The sequence below is a fragment of the Lampris incognitus genome, chromosome 11 (assembly GCF_029633865.1).
Source record: "Lampris incognitus isolate fLamInc1 chromosome 11, fLamInc1.hap2, whole genome shotgun sequence".
Lineage (NCBI taxonomy): Eukaryota > Metazoa > Chordata > Actinopteri > Lampriformes > Lampridae > Lampris > Lampris incognitus.
Window position 1 is genome coordinate 10,142,290 of NC_079221.1, and position 22,631 is coordinate 10,164,920.

Here is a 22,631-nt window from a genome sequence, read left to right on the forward strand (position 1 = left end):
CACTCTGGCACCTTATTTCCATTCAACGTACATGTCTTAATCGTTGAAAAATGGAAATGTGTACCTCAAAACCAGTTGTTTACTCTCCAGATTAGTTATGAATTGTGACGTTAAAAATATTAGCTGTTAGCGATTAGCGTTAGCATTGAAGAGAAGCAGAATGCCTAGCAACTGCTCTCCTTAAACATGTCTTGACACGCTACAGTACCAGACTAGAGGGGGGGGGAAAAGTTAAATGTATTTATGTGAACATTAGTTTGTTGGAATATTACATTTTCTTACACACGCGGGGTTAGTTTAGAGACCTGCATGTATTCTGACAGGCTGTTGTGTTACCAAGACTGTCGGACATTCACACACGTTACGTTTCTTTGTCGGGCTTCTCATAGGCTAACATTTAAACTCGAAGCGCGCGGGGCTCAAGCCCCGGCGACCCCGATGGGGCCGCGTCCCCGTCCCATGCAGGTTCAACGCGGCTAGAAGCTTTCCCGCCGTACACACAGTAGCGACGCAAAACCAAGACTCTCGTGACATGTTGTGTGCATCCCTCCAACCTTTCCAACGCATCGTCGTCTGGACGTCCAGGTTCCGGCAGTCCGGAGAAACGGTAGAGGCTAGTCCCCATCGATGCAGAGAACGGTCAACTGAGCATGCGCGAGTACTCGTCGCCTCCGTTGTTTGGGTAGGTTAAGGTTAGGGTTAGGGCGGGGTTAGGGTTAAAGTTAGCTAATCAGACGCAGAGTAGGGGCGGGTCTTCCTAGCATCCTGGCGCCTGGATGCTACGCGGGGCGTGTGGAGGCGTGGTAGAGGCATTTCGCGCATGCTCAGTTGACCGTTCTCTACTCCATTTCCGTTCTATGCGTCGATGGGAACTAAGCCTCTACCCCGGAGAAACCCGCCCGGGGCTTTTACCGTAGGCGACAGCGCGTCAGGGGAGAAACCCGGGGGGCAAATATGGACGGCCAGGTGCAGAACTGGGGACGTGGGGAAAGGAAAGGCCGTGTGAACACACACACGCTCATATCTGCACAACCTCCAACCGGGACGGGTCCCTTAGGACTACTAGCACGCACGTGACGGATGTGACCTGTCTCTGCAGCTAGTACATGACTTCCGTGCGCGCGAGGGTTCGCTTCGGCAAGCACGGGTCCCGTCCGCCGTATACGTCCTCAGAAACACTCCCCCCTCACACTGTGGTTCCTGTTCCGGCTCAGCGCAACGATTCTGTTATGTCACACGTGTCCTTGTTGTATCGTGTGTGTGATTCACTCCGCTGTTTTGGCTGGGTTGTGCGCTGCCGGCCTGCACAGCAGAATTTCCTGTCTGAAGGGCAAATAAACTATCTATCTATCTATCTATCTATCTATCTATCGATCGATCGATCTGTCTATCTATCTATCTATCTAGGCTGCCTGAACTATCTATGTACACTGGTATACATTTATTCTCTCCTCTGTTCGGTGTTTTTCTCCCTCACACACACACACACAACACACACACACACACACATACACACACACACACGGTGGGTTGTGAGGACTATGACGCACGTTGGGCTCGGGTTAATATTGTACAGCAGGCTCTGCCGTCTGCGTGAACATTCCATTACAAGCGTCTCAGAGTTCACTAAGCAGCTGTGTGCTTAATTAGCCCCCCCCCCGCTCTCTCTCTCTCTCTCTCTCTCTCTCTCACACACACGCACACACACACGCATGCCATGCACTCACCGCTCTCTCTCACACGCGCACGCACGCACGTGCACACCTCTCTCACGCTCGCTCACATACGCACGCACGCGCACGCGCGCACATACTTCCATACTTACAATTCCCTCCTAATTGCTCTGGCTCTTCTTTTCAACTGGGTGCAGACATTCACGCTCTCTCCTGACCTCTCGGCTTCGCAAGGACATTGTATAGTCATGTCCTCTTTTTATCTGTCTATCTCTGCCAACAATAACAAGGACAAAAAAAAAACACAAAACAAAACGAGAAAAAAACCCAAGCCCCCCCCTCCCCGCAGTGTCAGGACTTAAACTGTCAAGAAGAAAGCTCTTTTCTCCCCAACCTACAGAAGACAGCGCAGGGGTTGTTCTCGTATTTCTGTGCAGGTTTTGTGGCCACACCCGGAGTTTCATGAAGGTGGACACCTGAAAAACACCATCTGATGTTTCCTTTTTAGGTAAACCTGCACCCATCTTATCGTGTGTCTGGTTTTCACTGAGGGCATTCTTACACCTCCAGCCTTCTTTTTTTGCCAGTGGGGCTTTTTTTCGGTATTATAATGGTCGAGGAAAATGAAGAAATGCGTGAAAGAGTTTCATCAGTCAGCAAAACAGCCAAAGCACAACGTGTTCGAGTCAACAGGAGGGTCCCGGGTTCTTCCACAGCCGCACAGTTTCCGGGTGGAAACTTGAACGATAAAAAACAGGCCACGTGTGCGTCATCGAGTCCCATCACACACTCGTCTCGGGCTCTCCAGCTCGGGTTACCGTCGGCCGATGGGTCACTGGTGCGACACCAGACACGGGGCATCTACGGTTCGGTTGTTATTTCAAGTGTTGCGGGCACTTCCTTACTCCACAACCCTGGTCGGGTTCACGTGTACTAGAGCATCCGGGTACCAGAGTCCAGTTTTACGCACGTTGCTCCGGGCAACTTTGCGCGTCCACTGAAACAAGGTGATGTTGAAGCCAAAGAGCACGTGTCGTTATTCAGAACGAACGAATAAATGGTTTTGCTCGAGAGCGACAGGCTGACAGACAGACACAATGAAGGACGGCGAGGACGCAGTCACTTCCTGGATGAGGTTTTAATATCGAGAATCTTGGAGAATCTGCCCTGGCGCACTACAAGACGTTCAAGCTCTCTCTCTCCCCGTCCCCCCCTCTCCCCGTCCCCCTCTCTCGTTCTCGCTCTCGCTCAGTGTGTGTGTGCGCGCGCGCGCGCGTGCATTAGAGGACATGCCTAAGTCGAAAGAACCGAGAGGTGATTTGTCATCTTAGCTGGAGAGCTGACAGGATGGAAATGACGCATCATGTCGAGCCCATCTCTCTCCTGTCTTAACAATAACTGAGGGGACTCGTCGTTTGATGTCCGAAATCCTGCTCAGCCGACACGTGTATCCACAAACAATGCAACACATTCGACCATGTGTGCTGGAAATAAGACATTTATCATCTTTTAACACGTTCAACACGTACGAATTATCTACCCCATCCCACCACTTCCCGCATCCCACATGCACGCTATTACACCCCCCCCGCCCCCCGCCCCGTCTCTCTCAACGGTCAGTTTATTTGTTCCCTCGTCACTTCATCTGGCTGTCACCTTCCCATGCAAGCTGCAGTGGACACACGATGACATCAGCCTGCACTGACGTCAGCACATCCTGCTCCACATTACAGTCAATAAACTGTGCGATGCATGGAAGTCTGTTTGAAATGCTTCGCTGTCGTTATATCCGAAGTTAAAACGCTGCGCGTGTGTGCGCGCGCGCGAGTGCGTGTGTTTGTGCGCTTGCGTGCGTGCGTGAGTGAGTGTGTGTGTGCCACACTAAGTGGGTCGTCTGTGTTTGCACAACCGGATAGAGAGGGCAGGCAAGTGGGTCGAGTGCAGGAGCGAGGGGGGCATCAGTGGATGGGATTGGTTGAGACAAGAGGCAAATAGTTTGGGCCAGCGGTCATGTGGCTCTTTTGAATTTAGTGAGGTCATTACCGATTTTTACAGATTTTTTTTTCCTCCCCCCGTTTCTCTGTAATTGCACCTCAGCAGGAGAACTGGTGCAACTTCATGCACACAATATGACGCTGGTGCATCTGTCTGTATGCTTGTGAAGCCATTGCTTCACTTATTCTTGGCTTTTTTTCTGCCGGTATTGTTAAATATTTTTTATCTCAAACCATTTCTGTAGCCTTCTCCCACACACACATACACACACACACACACACACACACACATATGTATGTGTGTGTGTGTGTGTGTGTGTGTGTGTGTGTGTGCATATATATATGTATGTATCTGTGACTCTCTCCGAGCTCCGACATGCTTTGCGTCTGAGCTCAGGTCAAATGGCTGCTGTCTGGCAGGAATTAGCTCTGGTATGTTGAGCAGAAATCAGTGCACATCATCTTACACGTTCACACATGACCTTTCATCTGCTATTGTATAAACGGGATAAAAGAAATACAATGCACTAAAGCCCCCTCCCCCTCCTCCTCACTGTGCTTCAATGGCACCTATAACACCCCTCCCACCCGTCTGACAGCCCCTAAAGACACTCAACGGGTCTCATCCGGTACATATGGTACACATGAACCAGATACACATCTGCTACTCTATTCATAAATGTCCATTGTTGCATGTATAGAATAATGTTACATTCTGCAAATTACTTAACCTACACCTAGTTACATATTCTCCATATAACGACAACAACAACAACAACAATGATAATAATCTACTACTACTACTACTACTACTGCTATTGGCTGCTCCCGTTAGGGGTCACCACAGCAGATCATCCGTTTCCATCTCTTCCTGTCCTCTGCTCCTTCCTCTGTCACACCACCAGCCACCTGCATGTCCTCCCTCACCACATCCATAAACCTCCTCCTCTTCGGCCTTCCCCTTTCCCGCTTCCCTGGCAGCTCCATATTCAGCATCCTTCTCCCAGTATACCCAGCATCTCTCCTCCACACATGTCCAAGCCATCTCCATCTTGCCTCTCTTGCTTTGTCTCCAAACCGTCCAACCTGAGCTGTCCCTCTAATATACTCCTTCCTAATCCTGTCCTTCTTCATCACTCCCAGTGAAAATCATTATATATTTATATCAGTAAAAATAGATATAAATAAACATAAGTATATATATGTATATATATATAATAATACTCTAATAAGTAATATAAAAAGACTCTCCTGTATTTTTAGATTGTATCAGTTGGACTTTATATAATTCCAGTTCAAAGAAAATTGAAAGTGAATAGTCAGCAACGGCCCAGCTAGCCAATAGCTCAAATCAGCTAAGAATTATGTCTATATTGGTTGGACACAATAGGGCAAGTTGTTGGGTGAAATTTCATCACCAATTGCCAACATTATGATAATTAAAAAAGTGGACTTTACAATTTGATTGATTTGATAGTATGATAATTTCATATGTGTGTGTGTGTGTGTGTGTGTGTGTGTGTGTGTGTGTGTGTGGGCCCTGTGATGGCCTGGCGGCCTGTCCAGGGTGTCTCCCCGTCTGCCGCCCAATGACTGCTGGGATAGACTCCAGCATCCCCGCGAGCCTGAGAGCAGGATAAGTGGTTTGGATAATGGATGGATGGATTCTTTTTATTAATTAATTTGTTCATATATATAAAATGGATCATAAATAATAATAATCACAAAGTATCTATTTTATTATTATTTCTATTTACTTTTAATTACCTTGGAAAGACAGACAGACAGACAGACAGATAGATAGACAAATAGACAGATAGATAGATAGATAGATAGATAGATAGATAGATAGATAGATAGATAGATAGATAGATAGATAGATAGATAGACAGACAGACAGACAGACAGACAGACAGATAGATAGATAGATAGATAGATAGATAGATAGATAGATAGATAGATAGATAGATAGATAGATAGATAGATAGATAGATAGATAGATAGATAGATAGATAGATAGATAGATAGATAGATAGATAGATAGATAGATAGACAGACAGACAGACAGACAGACAGACAGACAGACAGACAGACAGACAGATAGATAGATAGATAGATAGATAGATAGATAGATAGATAGATAGATAGATAGATAGATAGATAGATAGATAGATAGATAGATAGATAGATAGATAGATAGATAGATAGATAGATAGATAGATAGAGTTTACAGACCAACCATTTCCTTTGCCATCTATCTGGGCTGTTACTTTGCACTTGACAATAAACTTTGATTTAAAACGAGGACGTAACACAGAAGGAGGAAGGTGGTTGGTTGGGACATGTCTTCCTCTCTGCACAGTAGTTCTCTCTCCATCCTGCACAGTCGCTTCACCAGCCTGTAAACCAACTGGGCCTGAAATAACCAGCGCAGGTCTGCCAGCGCCTCGGTCGCTCAGGGGGAGTCAGAGAGGAGAACCCTTCCCTCTCAGTGACGATCTGCCGGTGCTGACGTAAGGCGGGAATTTGGTAGCTGTGTGGACGGGAGCTCCCAAAATGGAATGACTGCTGATTGAACAACAATATGCACTTAGTCCATCATCTTGTGCAAACACAAGTAGATGTGCTCTCACACACACACACACACACACACACACACACACACACACACACACACACACACACACACACGTCACACTTTGGCATGTTTTCTTCACTGTATGAGGGGCAAATCTGGACAACTGCGTCACTACACAGATTCATAGATGCTCAGGGACCTGCACACGGTGCCTGCGAACAGGCCGGCCCATCCGTTTGCTTTAAGAGGGACAATGTGAGAGGGCAAATGACGAAGGCAAAGCTCACACATGCTCCCAGGATGACCTCACACAGACAGCATGGCCCTCGCAGACTGCTGCCTCCTGTGTGAGAAGCTCATGTTACGACTCTGTGCAAAGAAAGAGACGGTTACATAAAAGCCTGGCATGCAAGGTCACCAAGGGCGCCGCCACAAACATACATACTGTAGACAGGCGTGGTAAAGGATCACTGATAAACCAGTCTGTGCAGATAACAGTGCCGTTGATAGATATTAGTCGCTATACAGGACGCTATTAATAGCAAAGTCATTTGCAGCTTGTACATATTACAGGCGAGTCACTGTAGTCGGTTCAATTCAGTGGTCCACATTAACACGGATAGAAATTGCCCTTTTCACTCTAATGTTAATGACTTTGATTTGCATTCCATAAGCTATGGAAATCTGTTTTTCCCTCTGACCGTCACATCGTTTATGCTGATCAGTACTGCTGTGGCGGTATTCTAACAGCCCCATATTACGGAAAGCCAGGAAGTATAAGAGATGATATATTTCCAATAGTTTGTTCAATTTCATGATGAATAAAGCATTTTCAGGCCCCTCCCCCCAGTTGTCATCGGTGCCCATGGGTAGGAGGCGTACTTCCATCTTACACGGGACATGTGCAAGTCACAGGTAAACGTGTGTGGTTCAGCCAGATCATTCTGCCACCAAATGTTGCATTTATGTCATTGCAACGAATGCAAACAAAATCCCAAATGCAATCTTTAAATCCACGTTCATCTTCCGCAGGCTGCATCGGTAGTCTGAGATGCTGCTGGATAGATACAGAGCGCACACAACAAGATGGTTTACAAAAGCAAGGCCCGTAATATTCAACACCCTGAATTGAATATCATGTCGTGTTAGCTTGTCCTGGTAGTAATGGCAATTGTGTTTATTAGCAAATTATTTTACCAAAAATATTTGTTGGCATGGACACGAACTCCGCCGCTATACAAACAAATATCTATTTACCTGTAAAGTTTAAAGTGAAACATTTCAACCAGACTACATTATCGCAATATGCTTCTCTCTGGCGTCCGGCCTCCCTATCCATGCTAAATCCAACTTTCAAGGGCTACCGCTAAAGTATAAAACATGATGTGGATGATCCGTCTTATCTGTTAGACCTCACAAAGCCTTATGTACCGTCCCACGTCCTCCGGTCCCAAGGCACCGGCCTTCTGTCTGTTCCCAGAGCCAAAAATAACTCAGGAGTGTTTTCTAACCCCTTCTCTTTGGAACAGAGTTCTTACTGACGTCATCGTGGCTGATGTAGTTTCACTCAAATCTAAACCAAAAACCCACGTTCTCATTACTGTTTTATTAGCCGGTACCGCTGGATCGGTTGGCTTTGATGATGCATAACCTTACTACCTCCTCCTTAGGAAGGTCTCATGCAAGATTAGTTTGGTCAAGTTGGTGAACTAATGATTCATGAAGCCATACAGCGAAGACATCCACCATGTCTAATTTTCAGTTTTTAAGCACAATTCCCTTATCGTGAACAATTTCATGGAAGTTGCCACTGAAACGTTTTCAATCACTCAGAGAAATCCCCCGGATGTCTAGTGTAAATGCTCTGGCGTCACGTTGGCTTAGCACACGACTGGGAGCAATTTAAAAAAAAAAGAAAAAGAGAAAAGACTGGGAGCAAGGGGATGGCAGCTCATCACATCAAGCGTTTTTTTTTTTAGGGACACTGTTAGTCCGAGTCATACTGGCTGCCCTCTGTCACTTTCCACCATCTTGTCTGCGGGAGTTGATTTGGGCTTTACACGTTTTGTCGCTTCTGTGTTGAAGAGTGACACCGGTGGAGCTTCTCAGCATGGAGACCATGTCACGTGTCACTCTTCCGGCAGACTGCATGGCGCCTCCTAGTGGCCGTAAAAAATTCTTGTAACTATACTTAGCACAAAAAGTAAGGACATTTGTTTGGTAGATTATTTCTGTGTTGTAACAATGCTTCTTGGCAATAAATCTTATACCGTTGGAAAGCCTGTTTATTTGCCTTTTAAATGGCGCCACATTTATAAGGAACATGCATTTGTGGGACGAGCAGCGGAGCTGAGTATGTGGGTTGCGCCCATGAAAAATTTGCCAAATCTTTACTGCCAAAGCCAAACAGCTTATTTTGCTGCTGCTATTGACTCTTGTTTTGAGCTTCTGGTGCCCCAGGTGCTGCCAATCAGCTGCCTGATATAAAATTTAATGGCATGAAGCATTGTTACACCAAAGACATAATACTGTAATCGGTTATGTTCTTGCCCGGTGCGGGATTCGATACGGAGTGTACTGCACCACAGGGCGGCATCACTAACAGTTCGGCTAAAGGGTCAGACCTGTTAGCTAGGGGCTAACGTGTCTTATTAGTAGTTTACAGTCGTCACCCTCCCCGGAAGCTCGCCCTCGCGCTTTGTTCTTCCCGCGCTCCGAAGAGATTTCTGAGGATTTGCACACTTCCGGATCCCACCGCTGCCACCAATGTAACCGGTTATTTTCTTGCCCGGTGCGGGATTCGATACGGGGTGTATTGCACCACAAGGCGACATCGCTAACCGCTCGGCTAAAGGCTCAGACTCGTTAGCTAGGGGCTAACGTGTCTTATTAGCAGTTTACACTACCAAACACACATTTCCTTACTTTTTGTGCTAAGTTTAGTTAAACATGCCCGAAGCTTTTCCTGCGGGCTCTCAATAACACGACCTACCAACATGCATGCGTGGATTTGCGTTACGTTTTCCGCCCCTCTGAAAGTGTGGCCTGAGCGTGCAGCAAGCAGCCTGTTACCAGGCAGGCTGACTTTACGTGCCGCGAAGGATTACAGACGTCGAGAAGCAGTCACCCAAAACTCCGGGTGTCGCAACGGGGTAAAGAGATGCCGGTTTTCCCCTGGGAGGAGGACACCCTACACCACAGCCCCGGAGAACGCTGCGTGGAGAGTGGCCGGCGCCGAGGCCCGTCCCGACTCACGGCGGCTCTGCAGTCTGTCATGCGCCGCCTCCGCCTTTCAGCACAGATCAGCGTCAAACCCTCCTCAGAGGCGCGCGGCTAAGGTTCGTGCGTTTGTGCATGTATGGGTTTGTGTGCCCGCGCTCTTGTGTGGGTTCGTGCCCCAGTTTTTATTTTTATTCTATTTTCCGTTTTATGTTTTTTTTTGGGGGGGGGGGGCTGTCCTGAATGTACATCATCCTCCAGCAATGGAAGGTCGCAGTGCTGCAGGCGAGCTAGCCGAACAGAATTAACGACTGGTGAATCTAAATACAGGTGGGGGCTAAAGGCTGGCTGTAAATACAATACTGGCATCCGACATGTTGACAGAATGGTGAAAATGGAATAAAATAACGTTCAGCATTTGTCTTTCTACCTTGTGATTTTGGCTGTTTAGCTAGCACATCACAGAAGCTAGCTTGCTAACTCAACAGCTAGCTATCACAGGCGCGACAAATTCGTCAAGTAAAAGGTAAATTAGTTCTTTTTGAATCAAATAATTTAAACACTTAAACTACACGGAAGTTTCTAACCTCAGATCTGAATTTGAGATTTACATAGTGTAGTAACTTGTGTAAAAAAAACAAAAACGAGCCACTTACCTGTATGTCCACTAGGTGGCAGTAGCAGTAAATTGGTTTACCCATTACTACCCAGGACCTTCCCCCGGATGTACTTCTGTTGTGTAATGAATGCCTGCCGAGATGGCTGTGCTGTGTTGTGCTCCCGAAGTTCTCATCAAGATGTAAGTAAACAAATCCTGTGTGTGTGTGTGTGTGTGTGTGTGTGTGTGCTTGTTTCATGTAATCAAGATACTACACATACTATTAACTATATCACTATTGTAAACTACCAATAAGACACGTTGGCCCCTAGCTAACGGGTCTGAGCCTTTAGCCGAGCGGTTAGTGATGTCGCCTTGTGGTGCAGTATACTCCGTCTCGAATCCCGCATCGGGCAAGAAAATAACCGGTTACACTATGTTTAGTAGCATTAGCGGCACACAATGCCCTCCTTTTTCACTTACATGACCAAAATGTATAATATTCCACAAGTACACAACTCCATGTGTTTGTATGCTCTTTTCCTGTGCTTGATTTTGAATTTAGTGGCACATACACCCTGAGAAAGGTGTTACCCAGAAATGTTCCCAAGAACCCTGTGTTAGCTAGCCGGCAGCTAGGAAACCAAACGCATGCTAGAAGCCCAAAATGGCCGAGCTGTTCGTAAACTGACAGTCAATATCAAAACCTCGTCTACATCTAAATCCCCCCCCCCCCGAAAGCAATGCTGTTTTTTCAAGGGGACAAAGGCAAAAAATAAAGGCCAAACGAAAAGTATATATTTACACATTATAAAAAACAAAATCTGTTCGTTGCTAAGCTGTCAACTGAGCCTGAGTGTCGGATAAAGCGGGGCAGAAACCAGTGTGCGCGTAATAACGCATATTTGTACGCAGGTCAACATCCGTTGTCTTCACAGGCGAACGGGAAGAAAACAGATAGCGTGGAGAGACCTGGGTCACTGTAAACCAGTGTTTCTCAACCGGGGGTCCGCGGACCCCTAGTGGTCCGTGGTGTAATTGCAAGGGGTCCGTGAAAATAAAATATCTTTAAAAAAAAGATCCTATGACATTTATAGAAATAGGATTATTTTACTCTAATGTGACAGACCTTTATCTACCTAAACTATAAAGGGTAACAGGACTTTTTTCTCTAATTACATCTGTTTCACAAGTGTAATTTATTGTATTTTAATAAGAGATCTCGCTCCCGTTTGCATTGTTAAAAGTTACTGCATAAAAATTCTGTTGTTACATATATCTGAAAGTTACTGAATACATATTCTGTTTTGTTACATATATCTGAAAGTTACTGCATAAGAATTCTGTTTTGTTAACTATATCTAAGTTACAACTGAAAGCTCTTATTTGTGCCCCAAAGAGTGAATAAATGCTATAATGCAATTTAAAATGCAGTTTCTACTGTTTCTATCAAATTGCAACCCCCCTCCCCCAAGATCAGGGGGAGGGGTCCTCAGGGTAGATCAAAAATACGCAGGGGGTCCAGGACCCCAAAAAGGTTGAGAACCACTGCCTTAAACAACGCAGTCCCGAAGCTGTTAACACGGAGCAAAGGTTAGTCCAAAGCTGTTCTCCCATCCTTCAGCGGCAGCATATGATGCAAGGAAACATGCAGATCAGATAAACAGTTTGAACAGCTGTTCTGTCTGTGTCTATCTCTCCATCTATCTCTCCATCTATACATCTATCTATACATCTGTGTGTCTGTCTATCTCCTTCTCTATCTAATGGTTTCACGACAGAAATGGAAAAGCTCGAGAGAATGGATGACAGGTGTGTGTGTGTGTGTGTGTGTGTGTGTGTGTGTGTGTGTGTGTGTGTGTGTGTGTGTGTGTGTTTGGGGGGGGGGTTCTCCATCATTGCCTGAGATGTCATGTGGATGATTTATATGTTTTGAGGAGGAATGACGCAAAATGAGAAAATTAAAACCAAGATGTGCTTGCTTCCTCTCTGCCGCCTCCCTTCACATGTTTCATGGCCGTTTAAGAACCCTGTGATTCCACACAATGCTCCCCATTGTGTGCCGTGTTCCTGTCGGCTAAAGAGGCATTTCCTGACAGGGATCAGCCCTGGAAGTGGACTCCTTCTCAGAAAGCAATGTGTGTGTGTGTGTGTGTGTGTGTGTGTGTGTGTGTGTGTGTGTGTGTGTGTGTGTGTGTGTGTGCGTGCGTGCGTTTTTTTTTTTTTTAATGAGAGCTTTTCATCCCGAGAGGGAAGCCAGAGAAGAGTGGTGGACAGCCAATCTGATAGTGACGATGGACAGATGAATGTAAACGCTGAGAGGAAGCTGATCAGCCACAGACACACCACGAAAAACAGCCAAATTTAGATGAGGAGTTTTTCCGAATAAGGAGTATGGAGGGCATGGATGGATGGATAGATGGATGGGGGGGGGGCGTTAAGGTGGATGCTGCACTGGTGCACCACTCCAATACAAATTCTCCATCCCTCCATTGCCCTCATATCACACACTCAGTACATACAATAATCATTTATTCATCCATCTGTAACTCCCCATCTCTTAACCCCACTCTCTTTCTATATCCTCTCTCGCCAAATTATAGATAGATAGATAGATAGATAGATAGATAGATAGATAGATAGATAGATAGATAGATAGATAGATTCAAATAGAAGGGTAGCAGATACACAAGTTTGCTGATTATTGTTTGCTGAGATCACTGCAAAGTTTGCTGAGGACAAAACAACAACTGAGCCGGTCTGGCTCCTGTGTTTGTAAATGTTCAAATTGAAGTGATTAATTTGCTTAATTTCAATCAATAAAGAACACTGAGCAGCCCCTGCTCATACGTACTGGTCACAGAACACATCAGGAGGGCCAAAATACCACACAGAACCTTTTAACATTGTTCAGGGCAGTGGGGGACGGGCCCAAAAGGAATCCTCGGAGAGGTGCCAGGGAGCCCTTGAAGTGGCAGGAAATGACTGGAAGTTTCAATCACAAAACATCTAGACATCCAGCTAAATCGGTAACACAAAGCAAGAATTTAATATTTAAAATATAATCGTCTTTTGACTTTTTGTCGATGTCACACTCATATGTTTGCCATGACTCCTCTTCTTCTTTCAGCTTGTTCCCTGTTTCTCCGGGGTCGCCACTGTGGATTTGACAGTTTCCATCACCCCTTACCATGTGAGGGCACAGCACCAACCACAGTCGTTGTTAACCCGGGACTCAACCAATCTGGTAGTAACCCTCGACCAATCCAATACGGTCTTGTCAATCCGCATGAATGGGAAAAAGTAAATAAAAGGGGATATTTGCTTTGTGAATATTTGATGATTATGACAATGGCAAATATTTTTTTAATCACTTTTCTGCTCCTATGGGGTTAAATGAATCAAGCTAGAACAACTGCACTGGGCTGTGTGCAGATGGAGTCACAACGATGCCAGACAGACAAGTTATATAGTCTCCTGTTGGGGGGCCTTGGAGGCGAAAAGATTGGGAATCACTGGTTTTATGGCATTAGCGTGATGCTATCAGCCCCAAAAAGACTCTTAAGGGCAAGCTTGACATGGAGATTTCTCATGTCCAAAGGACCATGGGTCTCAATAACTGCTAAGGACATGAATGACAGAAATGTTAACCTTAAACCCGGAACACAATTCATTCTTTGAGATGAATTGTGTCCCCCATGGGCCGGCATTACAGGATAACAGATGACAACCTGTCTGCAGAACTGCATGAAGTGCGACGGCTCCTCGACTGGAAAAACAGAGCAGGGACAGATTGTGAGCACCACACCAGAATTTCTGTCTCTCCTCCGACCACAAAGGGATGCGTTTATTGATTGATTTGCATAGGCTTTTGTGTATCAGTCACACTGCCCGTCGTGTCGGCGACACTAGAAACAACAACCTGGCGTTGTGGTCGATCAACCCCAGACGAGCGAGGGCCCTTGATGTGCAGGACGTTGTTGATGCTTTTGCCATGAACCACAACAACCACCGACGCATTATTCTGCTACGCCAGATGTCCATTGGTGAGTAGGCGAACCTTAACTTAAATAATTTGGGTGAACATTTACGCTTAAGTAACGGTATGTGTTGTGCTGGTAAGGACAATAGGCGTGCTTGTCATAGTATCCCCGTGGCATTTGTGTGAGAGATTGTCATGTTAGCAAGTGATGGCGATAGGCGTTATGTCTCGGACAGTCCCATAACCCTTTCAGTGTGTGACGGCAGTCGCATGCTGGTGCGCTCGTGCTGTAGGCCACTTTGAATAGAAGTGCAATGAGTGCACTATATTCACTGTACAAGTGCACAATTGTCCCTGTAGGGCAGTGTTTCTCAACCGGGGGTCCGCGGACCCCTAGTGGTCCGTGGTGTAATTGCAAGGGGTCCGTGAAAATAAAATATCTTTAAAAAAAAGATCCTATGACATTTACAGAAATAGGATTATTTTACTCAAATGTGACTGAGACCTTTATCTACCTAAACTATAAAGGGTAACGGGACTTTTTTCTCTAATTACATCTGTTTCACAAGTGTAATTTATTGTATTTTAATAAGAGATCTCGCTCCCGTTTGCATTGTTAAAAGTTACTGCATAAAAATTCTGTTGTTACATATATCTGAAAGTTACTGAATACATATTCTGTTTTGTTACATATATATCTGAGAGTTACTGCATAAGATTTCTGTTTTGTTAACTATATCTAAGTTACAACTGAAAGCTCTTATTTTTGCCCCAAAAGAGTGAATAAATGCTATAATGCAATTTAAAATGCAGTTTCTACTGTTTCTATCAAATTGCAACCCCCCTCCCCCAAGATCAGGTGGAGGGGTCCTCAGGGTAGATCAACAATACGCAGGGGGTCCAGGACCCCAAAAAGGTTGAGAACCACTGCTGTAATGGGTCTGATACCCCACATTTCTGCTCTCCGTGTGCCGGCTAACCAAAACGTTGCTCCATGAGAGTGGTTCACATTATGGATCACGATTTGGATTGTGAGATTAAGGATGATAATGTCAAACGGAACATGATGTTGTGATACTGTTGCACCAAGCACAGACACGCACAGACTTTTAAAAGGGAGCCATTGTTTGAATAGAGGAGACGTTATTATTAATAGATTTTTTTAATGTTTCTTTCTTTTCAAAATCTTTTTTATTAACAAAAGGAATTATCAGGGTTGGGCCGATGTGTTCCACGTTGTTATTAAGTATACATCAAAAATAAACAAATTAATTCATTAATTAAGCAATAACAATGACCCTGATAATAGTGGTAAAATAAAATAAAACAGCCTTTCCATCCCACCCCCATTCCCCCCACCCCTTTAGTTGCCCAGAGTAGTTTTAAGGCAATATTTATTTAACAATAAAAAGTAAAGCTGCAGCTATTTCCATGGAGTCAGGTGTTATTTTTACATCACGGGCAGAGGTAAAATGCACATCATGTTATGTCATTTGAGTGTTATGGAAGTATGTTATAAAGGGTTCCCAAGTTTTATACGATTTCTTCCCAGAACCACTGACTGAGAAGCACAACATTTCCAGGCTGAGGCGGGACGTTGCATCTCGAAGCCACTGACTAAGAGTGGACGGGGCGGCATCCTTCCACCTGAGCAAAACTGCACGTCTGGCCAGGAGTGACGCGAAGGTAACCATGCGGCACTCTGCAAATGTCAAACGAGGAGCCACTCCATCAGTAATGCCAAGCAAAGCAACCAGAGGGTCTGGGTCTAGGTTCAGCTTTAAGATGTTGGATAGAGTGTGAAAAACATCTTTCCAGAATTTCCTAAGTGAGGGCACAGCCAGTGCACATGTGTCAGGGCAGCGTCACTGTTTTTGCATTTGTCACAGGTGGGGGTGATTTCAGGGTAGATGCCAGATAATTTAACCTTTGACATGTGGGCCCTAGGACCCACCACTTTTTGCACTAGGCAGTGTCTCGAACAGAGTGGGGATTTGTGTATTGATGTGAGAATGGAATCACACTTTTCCCCCATTTTTTAATGTTTAAACAGTTTAAATGAAACGTTCACACTCTTTTATCAATATCTATCCACGTAATTTTACCCGTATTGCTTGCAAAAAGCTTAAAGGTTCGATTCGTTCAAAGCTCCGTCAGATGCTGAGCCATGGCCAGGATGATTATTCAAAATCTTCAATACAAATGAAATTCTAGCTTCAATTAAAAATACGCTAAACAGAGAATAAATTATTTAATAAAAACGAATAAATATACTACTGCTAAGACCAGTTTGGTCTCTGCTCCCCCACCTCCTGGCGATCGGATCACCTCTCGAGAAGCCACGATTGGACGATATGAAAATAGGAACGATCGCCCAACCTAACATCCGAGACAACCCCACCCAATGATGTAGCAACTGCTAAGCCACTGCAGGGGAAAATTCCTGGCGCCTCCCGTCCTCTTAACCATAATAAAACATTTTACTGCATCAAAATTCCATAAAACAAAACCTAAGGAAAAAAAAATCTGCTGGGATTGAGTCACTGACCACACGATTTACCGTCTGTCTGCATGATGGCATTGTTGAGTACAGTACATTATCCAACATTAAGCACTGTTATCTCCCACCCCGTCGATATATGCCCGAGAGGAATGGCTGCTAAAGCTTGTGAAATGTATTGGGGGCACTGACGCAAGCGTAGCTTTCTAGGCATGGGGTCGGCAGTTGGGTTGGGTAATGGTACCCGGGAGGTGTGATCCGTTGCACCAGCAGGGCTGTCACTGACACCAGCGGTGGCACTGAGGGGACCAGAGGCCTACATCTAACTGGGTGACATAACCGTCGGCAACAGCACTGTGACGCCAGTCCTTCGTCATCACCCATGGCTGCACACTGGCTCAGAAACTGATAGGGTTCAATTAGTGCCACCAAGACAGGGACATGTCACCCACACCTGTGTGTGTGTGTTTGTGTGTGTGTGTGTGTGTGTGTGTGTGTAAGTCTGTCACTCTGGTGAATGGTAAATGTTCATAAGGACTGTCTTAATTAGTCTCTCCCTTTCCCCCCTTTCTGTCACATTGGCTCCTGTTTTGCTTTGACGCGCTCATGTGTGAAGAAAGTTGTACAGACGAGGTTTGTTTGACTAACCAGCCACACAACTAAACAGCAGCTCCTGAACCCGGAAGTAAGTAAAGTTTTATTTATATAGCACTTTTAAAAACACACGGTTACAAACTAGCACTGTTCCTTGCTGCTATAAAAATATCAAAATGTCATTCATTTATTTATCATTCCTTCTTTTGAGTTTCTTTCATTTTTTTTCCTTTCTTTTCTTTGCCATGTCTATAATATTCTGCTGAAATAGCCCAAATCCCTCTTTGAACCCCACTTAACTCCAAAACCGTCGATATATATATATAAAACTATAACTACATATATATAGTTAACTATATATAACTATATATATATAAATTCATTAAAAGAAACACTCAACGGTAGGGAAAGTGCTCAACAAATAAGAAGCAAAATAATCCAGTGATTCAAGTAAATTCTTTAATAGACAGTACAAGCCTGTTTCATGCCATTAGCAATCATCAGCTGATGATTGACAGCTGATGATTGTGAGCCTAAATTAGGGAAAAATTAGGTAGAAAAGAATTAGGAAGAAACCTCAGGGAGAGCAACAGAGGAGGGATCTCTCTCCCAAAACGGACAGACGTGCAATGGATTTTGTGTGTACGGAATAGAACACAATTTACAGAATACAGTATTTAAAGAATTTAATTTTAGCTATGTTACATAGGTGGAAAAAAAGGCAGTCTTGGTGATTTCTTTAATGTGATTATCAAGGGAAAGACTGGGATCAAATGTAACATCAAGATTTTAGGCTGCCACACTTTATGAAATCACAGAGTTGTCGAGCGTTACTGTTACTTGATCAAATAGGGCCAATGACCAGCATCTCAGAATTATCCAAATTTAAAAGCAGGAAATTTGGTGACATCCAATTTTTTGCAACAGCCAAGCAAGTCTCTAAATTAGTCATTTGAGTGAGATCATCAGCCTTATAGCCACATACAGCTGAGTATCAATTGCATAGCAATGGAAATTTATTCCATGACTACGTATAATTTGGCCAAGAGGCGAAATATAGAGAGAAGTAGAAAGCTGAGGGCCAAGAACTGAGCCCTGAGGTACGCCATATTTAACATCAGAGAATTTTGATGTAATATTGTTATAGCAGACACACTGTGTTCTTTCAGATAATTAGAACGTAAGCCAAGAGAGAGCTAGGCCAGAGACACCAAAATTGCAATTTATTCTGTCTAATAGTATACAGTGATCAATGGTTTCAAAGGCAGCACTAAGGTCCAGCAGTCATAGGTGGAATGAGAGTCCATAGCTAGTGGAAGATCTTTCACCACTCTGGTCAGAGCAGTTTCAGTGGACTGACAGGCCCTGAAAGCTGATTGAAAAGGTTCATATAGATATTTTTCTTCTATAAGGGTCGAAAGTTGATACACAACTCTATTACTTTAGAAAAGAATGGAAGATTAGAGACTGGTCGATAGTTATTAAGAGACCCTGGATCGAGGTGCAGTTTATTAAGTAGAGGTTTGACCATAGCTGCCTTAAAACCTTAGGGAACAATTCCAATAGTAAGTGATAAATAAACAATGTCTAACATTGTAGGTCCCAGGAAAAGCGAGGGATCTATCCATCTATCTTTCTATCTCTATTCATAACCACTATTTCTGTCTATATCTATGTCTATTTGTATCTGTACCTATCTCTATCGTCTCCCTCTCATTCTCTCTATCTTGTGGAGTTGGAATTGAAGCGCTGTGTGATGAGTGCAGCTCTCCTGTGTTTGGGAGGCTATGGGAGAGAGCATGTGTACATTTTGAGGTCACGTCTGTTTACATGTGGTTGTGTGTACATGTTCATGTAGCTCCTATTTAAAGGGGAGAGGTGGCGTGTGCTTGTGAAGTGGCCTGCCATCACAAGGGTCAGGCCCTGGGCATTCCCATAACTCATGAAGTGTGATGGTAGATGATGAAATAACAGAAAAAAAAAGATTGTATAATATGAACATGAAAATGAAAGCAGCGCTGACGTTGCATATTATTTGAAACCTGGAGGAGAGACTTGTGTGAAAGAAGACTGGACGTTATGCTGGTTTAAATGTCCTGTTCAAGGCTAGGTACAATTTGGACTGTTTGTCACTTCTGTATCCGAAACGTATCACAGCTAACGCAAAACCAAGCCTCGTCGGCTGCATGACTGCATGGAGTCCCTCTCTTAATAACGTGAATACCCCCGAGGTATCATTTCAGGTTGTTTTCAAACCAAGTTTATTTGAATACCCCTCAGTCACCGTACCAATTTCAGAAGATTTTATATTCCCACAGTGTAAATACAGTAAATTAAATAAATCACACCATCTAGCCTTAAACCCTTGATTCTGATGAGGGAGAAACCCCAAAGAGGCAACTTTTTACACTGGGAAACCTTTTCAGTACCGGGTAATGTTATTGTAGGTAAAAGGGAGATGACTTTGGTGTCGATCTGTGCTTAGAGCCGGTGTGGAGTTGTTCTTTTTGACATCCATCCATCCATTATCCAAGCCGCTGATCCAGTTGGGGTCGCAGGGATGCTGGAGCCTATCCCAGCAGTCATTGAGCAGCAGGCGGGGAGACACCCTGGACAGGCCGCCAGGCCATCACAGAGCACCCACACACATACACACACACACATTGACACCTAGGGACAATTTAGTATGACCGATTCACCTGACCTACATGTCTTTGGACTATGGGAGGAAACCGGAGCACCCGGAGGAAACCCATGCAGACACAGGGAGGACATGCAAACTCCACACAGAGGACGACCCGGGACGACCCCCAAGGTTGGACTACCCCGCGGCTCAAACCTAGGGCCTTCTTGCTGTGAGGTGACTGCTCTAACCACTGCGCCAACATGCCGCCTCTTCGACATATTACTTAATATTTGATTTTCGGGATATATTATGAGCCTAAATTCAGTGAGATGTTATGATCTGACGAGGCCCACCTGTTCACCCCAGTGACACAAACACTCTCATTCGCCCTTTTCCAGGCCTCTGCATTTATATGCATTTGCCCAAAATAGCATGAGTATAGCTGCATAGGATCCTGCTTACTAGTGCAAACTACTTGTTGGCATCTACTCATATATTTTCATAATGTGTGTGTGTGTGGTGTGGTGTTAGTGTAGATAGCGGGACCGAAAACTAAAGCACTTATGATCCTAATTCTTTTTGGAGGTGGTAGGTATTGTCTCAGAGAGTAAGGGAAAAATCCCAGAAAATTAAAATTGTGCATAATTATGCAAAATATGCATTTTTCTAAAAATGGCTAAAAACCACTTTTCTCGGCATTTCAGATGATTCTGAGCATCTTTGATTTTTTTCACCTCTATGAAAAAAAAGTCTGGGACTTAGAAACGTTTTGACATTATGCAAAATATATGCATTTTTGCAAAAATGCACTTATGATCCTAATTTTTTTGGGAGGTGGTAGGTATTGTTCCAGAGAGGACCAGAAAAATAGCAGAAAATTAAAAGAATTATGCATAATTATGCAAAATATGCATTTTCTAAAAATGGCTAAAAACCACTTTTCTCGGCATTTCAGATGATTCTGAGCATTTGGGGGAAGGGAGTTGGAGTGGGGGGGGGTTAGGGCAGGGGGAAGGCGGTTAGCTGGCAGGATGAAGAGGAGGGAGATTTAGATGGGTGGGGTTCTTCTAGTGTGATTATAAGGTGAGTTCGTCATGACGAGGGTAAACAGTGATGTGCCCCGGGGAAACACACTGTATACCCACATGGTGGGAGCTCTCCTACTGAGAGAGAAACGGGGCAGAACAGATCTGGACGATTGTGTTTCAAGCAACATACCGATAAGACCAGATATGCATGGGTAAACTTTATCAGTCACATAATGTCTCCACCGCTTGGTTATTTATCAGAACACCTGGCACAGCCAAGAACGGATGGTGTGTTACCTGCAATTTCTTCATTTTGCAATTGTGCAAAACGTTCTCTCTTACAGATTGCTTTGCCTCTCCTGAGTGACCCTGGTTGATATGGAGGTATTACAACATAAGAGTCTGATATTATAAGATACCACCTCAGTGTGCATTAGTCAATATTCAGTGACAATGGGACTTTTAACCAGCAGAAAACATTTCACAATCACCTCCTTGAAACTTCACTGGTTCCTGTTCCCAGTTTTGTTTGTTTAACTATGCAAGGAATGACGGCTGTGTTAACAAGGGCAGACCGGGGCCACCCTCAAAAAATACCCAGCCACCCCCCTGTTGCCACCTCATCATTTAGTGGGGGAAAAAAAGTGTTGATTTTGGTTGTGTTAGGTAACCTTATCGGTCTCGGATCAGCAGTCATTCAATTCTTACAGCAGACTTTATAATTACAGGGCCTGTGCTTGTTTTCACCACATAATTTATTATTTTATCACTGAGCTGTCAGATAACACAGTAACTACCATACAGTAACAGCACGTTATTTTCAATTCTCCATCACTTCGAACAGGTTTCTTATGTCCGAGAGTCATTGGCATGAATTCACGAAATTATGTCTCTCGATATCCAAAATTTTATCGGAAAGAATTAACGCCAGATTTAAGAACAATTTGAGTGTCACCATTCAATGTTTTCTGCAGGCACCACCGAAGAGTTAAAGAAAAACAACTCTGGTACCTTAAAGTTACAATCCGGAAGATTTGCAAACTTTTTGACTCTTTATGTCACTGGCGTATATTTAAGACAGTATCCACATCAAGAACACCTTTGTAGTTGCTCACTGATAATAATAATAATAATGGTATTATTATCATCAGGTAAGACTTTGGGGGGAAATGATGTGGTGGACAGCACTTTTGACACTTAAAGACAAAATTTTAGAATAGTTCTACTATCTGATACTACAACATCCAAAGCCAAACTATGTTAGTTTGTTTGTCAATGGGGACGGTGCAGACTGGTACTGGTGACTGTTTCGTCTCTAATGGCTCCAGAGGGATTAGTGGTCAAACACTGGTACAGTCACCAGAATCACCACAGGTCTCGGAAAAACAAACAAATAACAATCTCCAGGATGCTTCTCTGGAAAATGTGTATTGAATACTCCCAAACCTGATTATGACTACTGTTGTGCAGCATCATAAGCCTGTAAAAACAGAGCTACATGTAAACCAAGTAGGGACAATATACTCAGAATGTTCTCACTTAATATTCCTAAAGTGTATGTTATTGACTGTCACTTAGTTTATTAGATGAGTGGGCGTAGAAACTTCTCGATTGTTGGTGGAAATTCTGGCAATCTGAACGACGTTTTGGACTGACAGATGTGATGTGACGCAGTTGGATATCAAGTAATAATAATAATAATAATAATAATTGAACAAGAAATTGTCAAAACAGTTCTGCATTTTATATTTACTGTTAAATCTTCAAAGAGCAGAGAATGCTGAGTAAAATATTATGATAAGGAATAGAAATGTAAATTAAGTCATTCAACGATTGCTG

General features: G+C 44.1%; 1 long non-coding RNA gene across 1 annotated transcript; it reads left to right on the forward strand.

Moving 5' to 3' along the window:
• The first annotated feature begins 13,430 nt into the window (after window positions 1–13,430).
• LOC130121232 (uncharacterized) lies at window positions 13,431–17,212 on the forward strand. Its single transcript, XR_008811028.1, has 3 exons — window positions 13,431–14,108; window positions 15,597–15,730; window positions 17,161–17,212. It is a non-coding gene; the product is annotated as an uncharacterized LOC130121232 (long non-coding RNA).
• The last annotated feature ends 5,419 nt before the right edge of the window (window positions 17,213–22,631 follow it).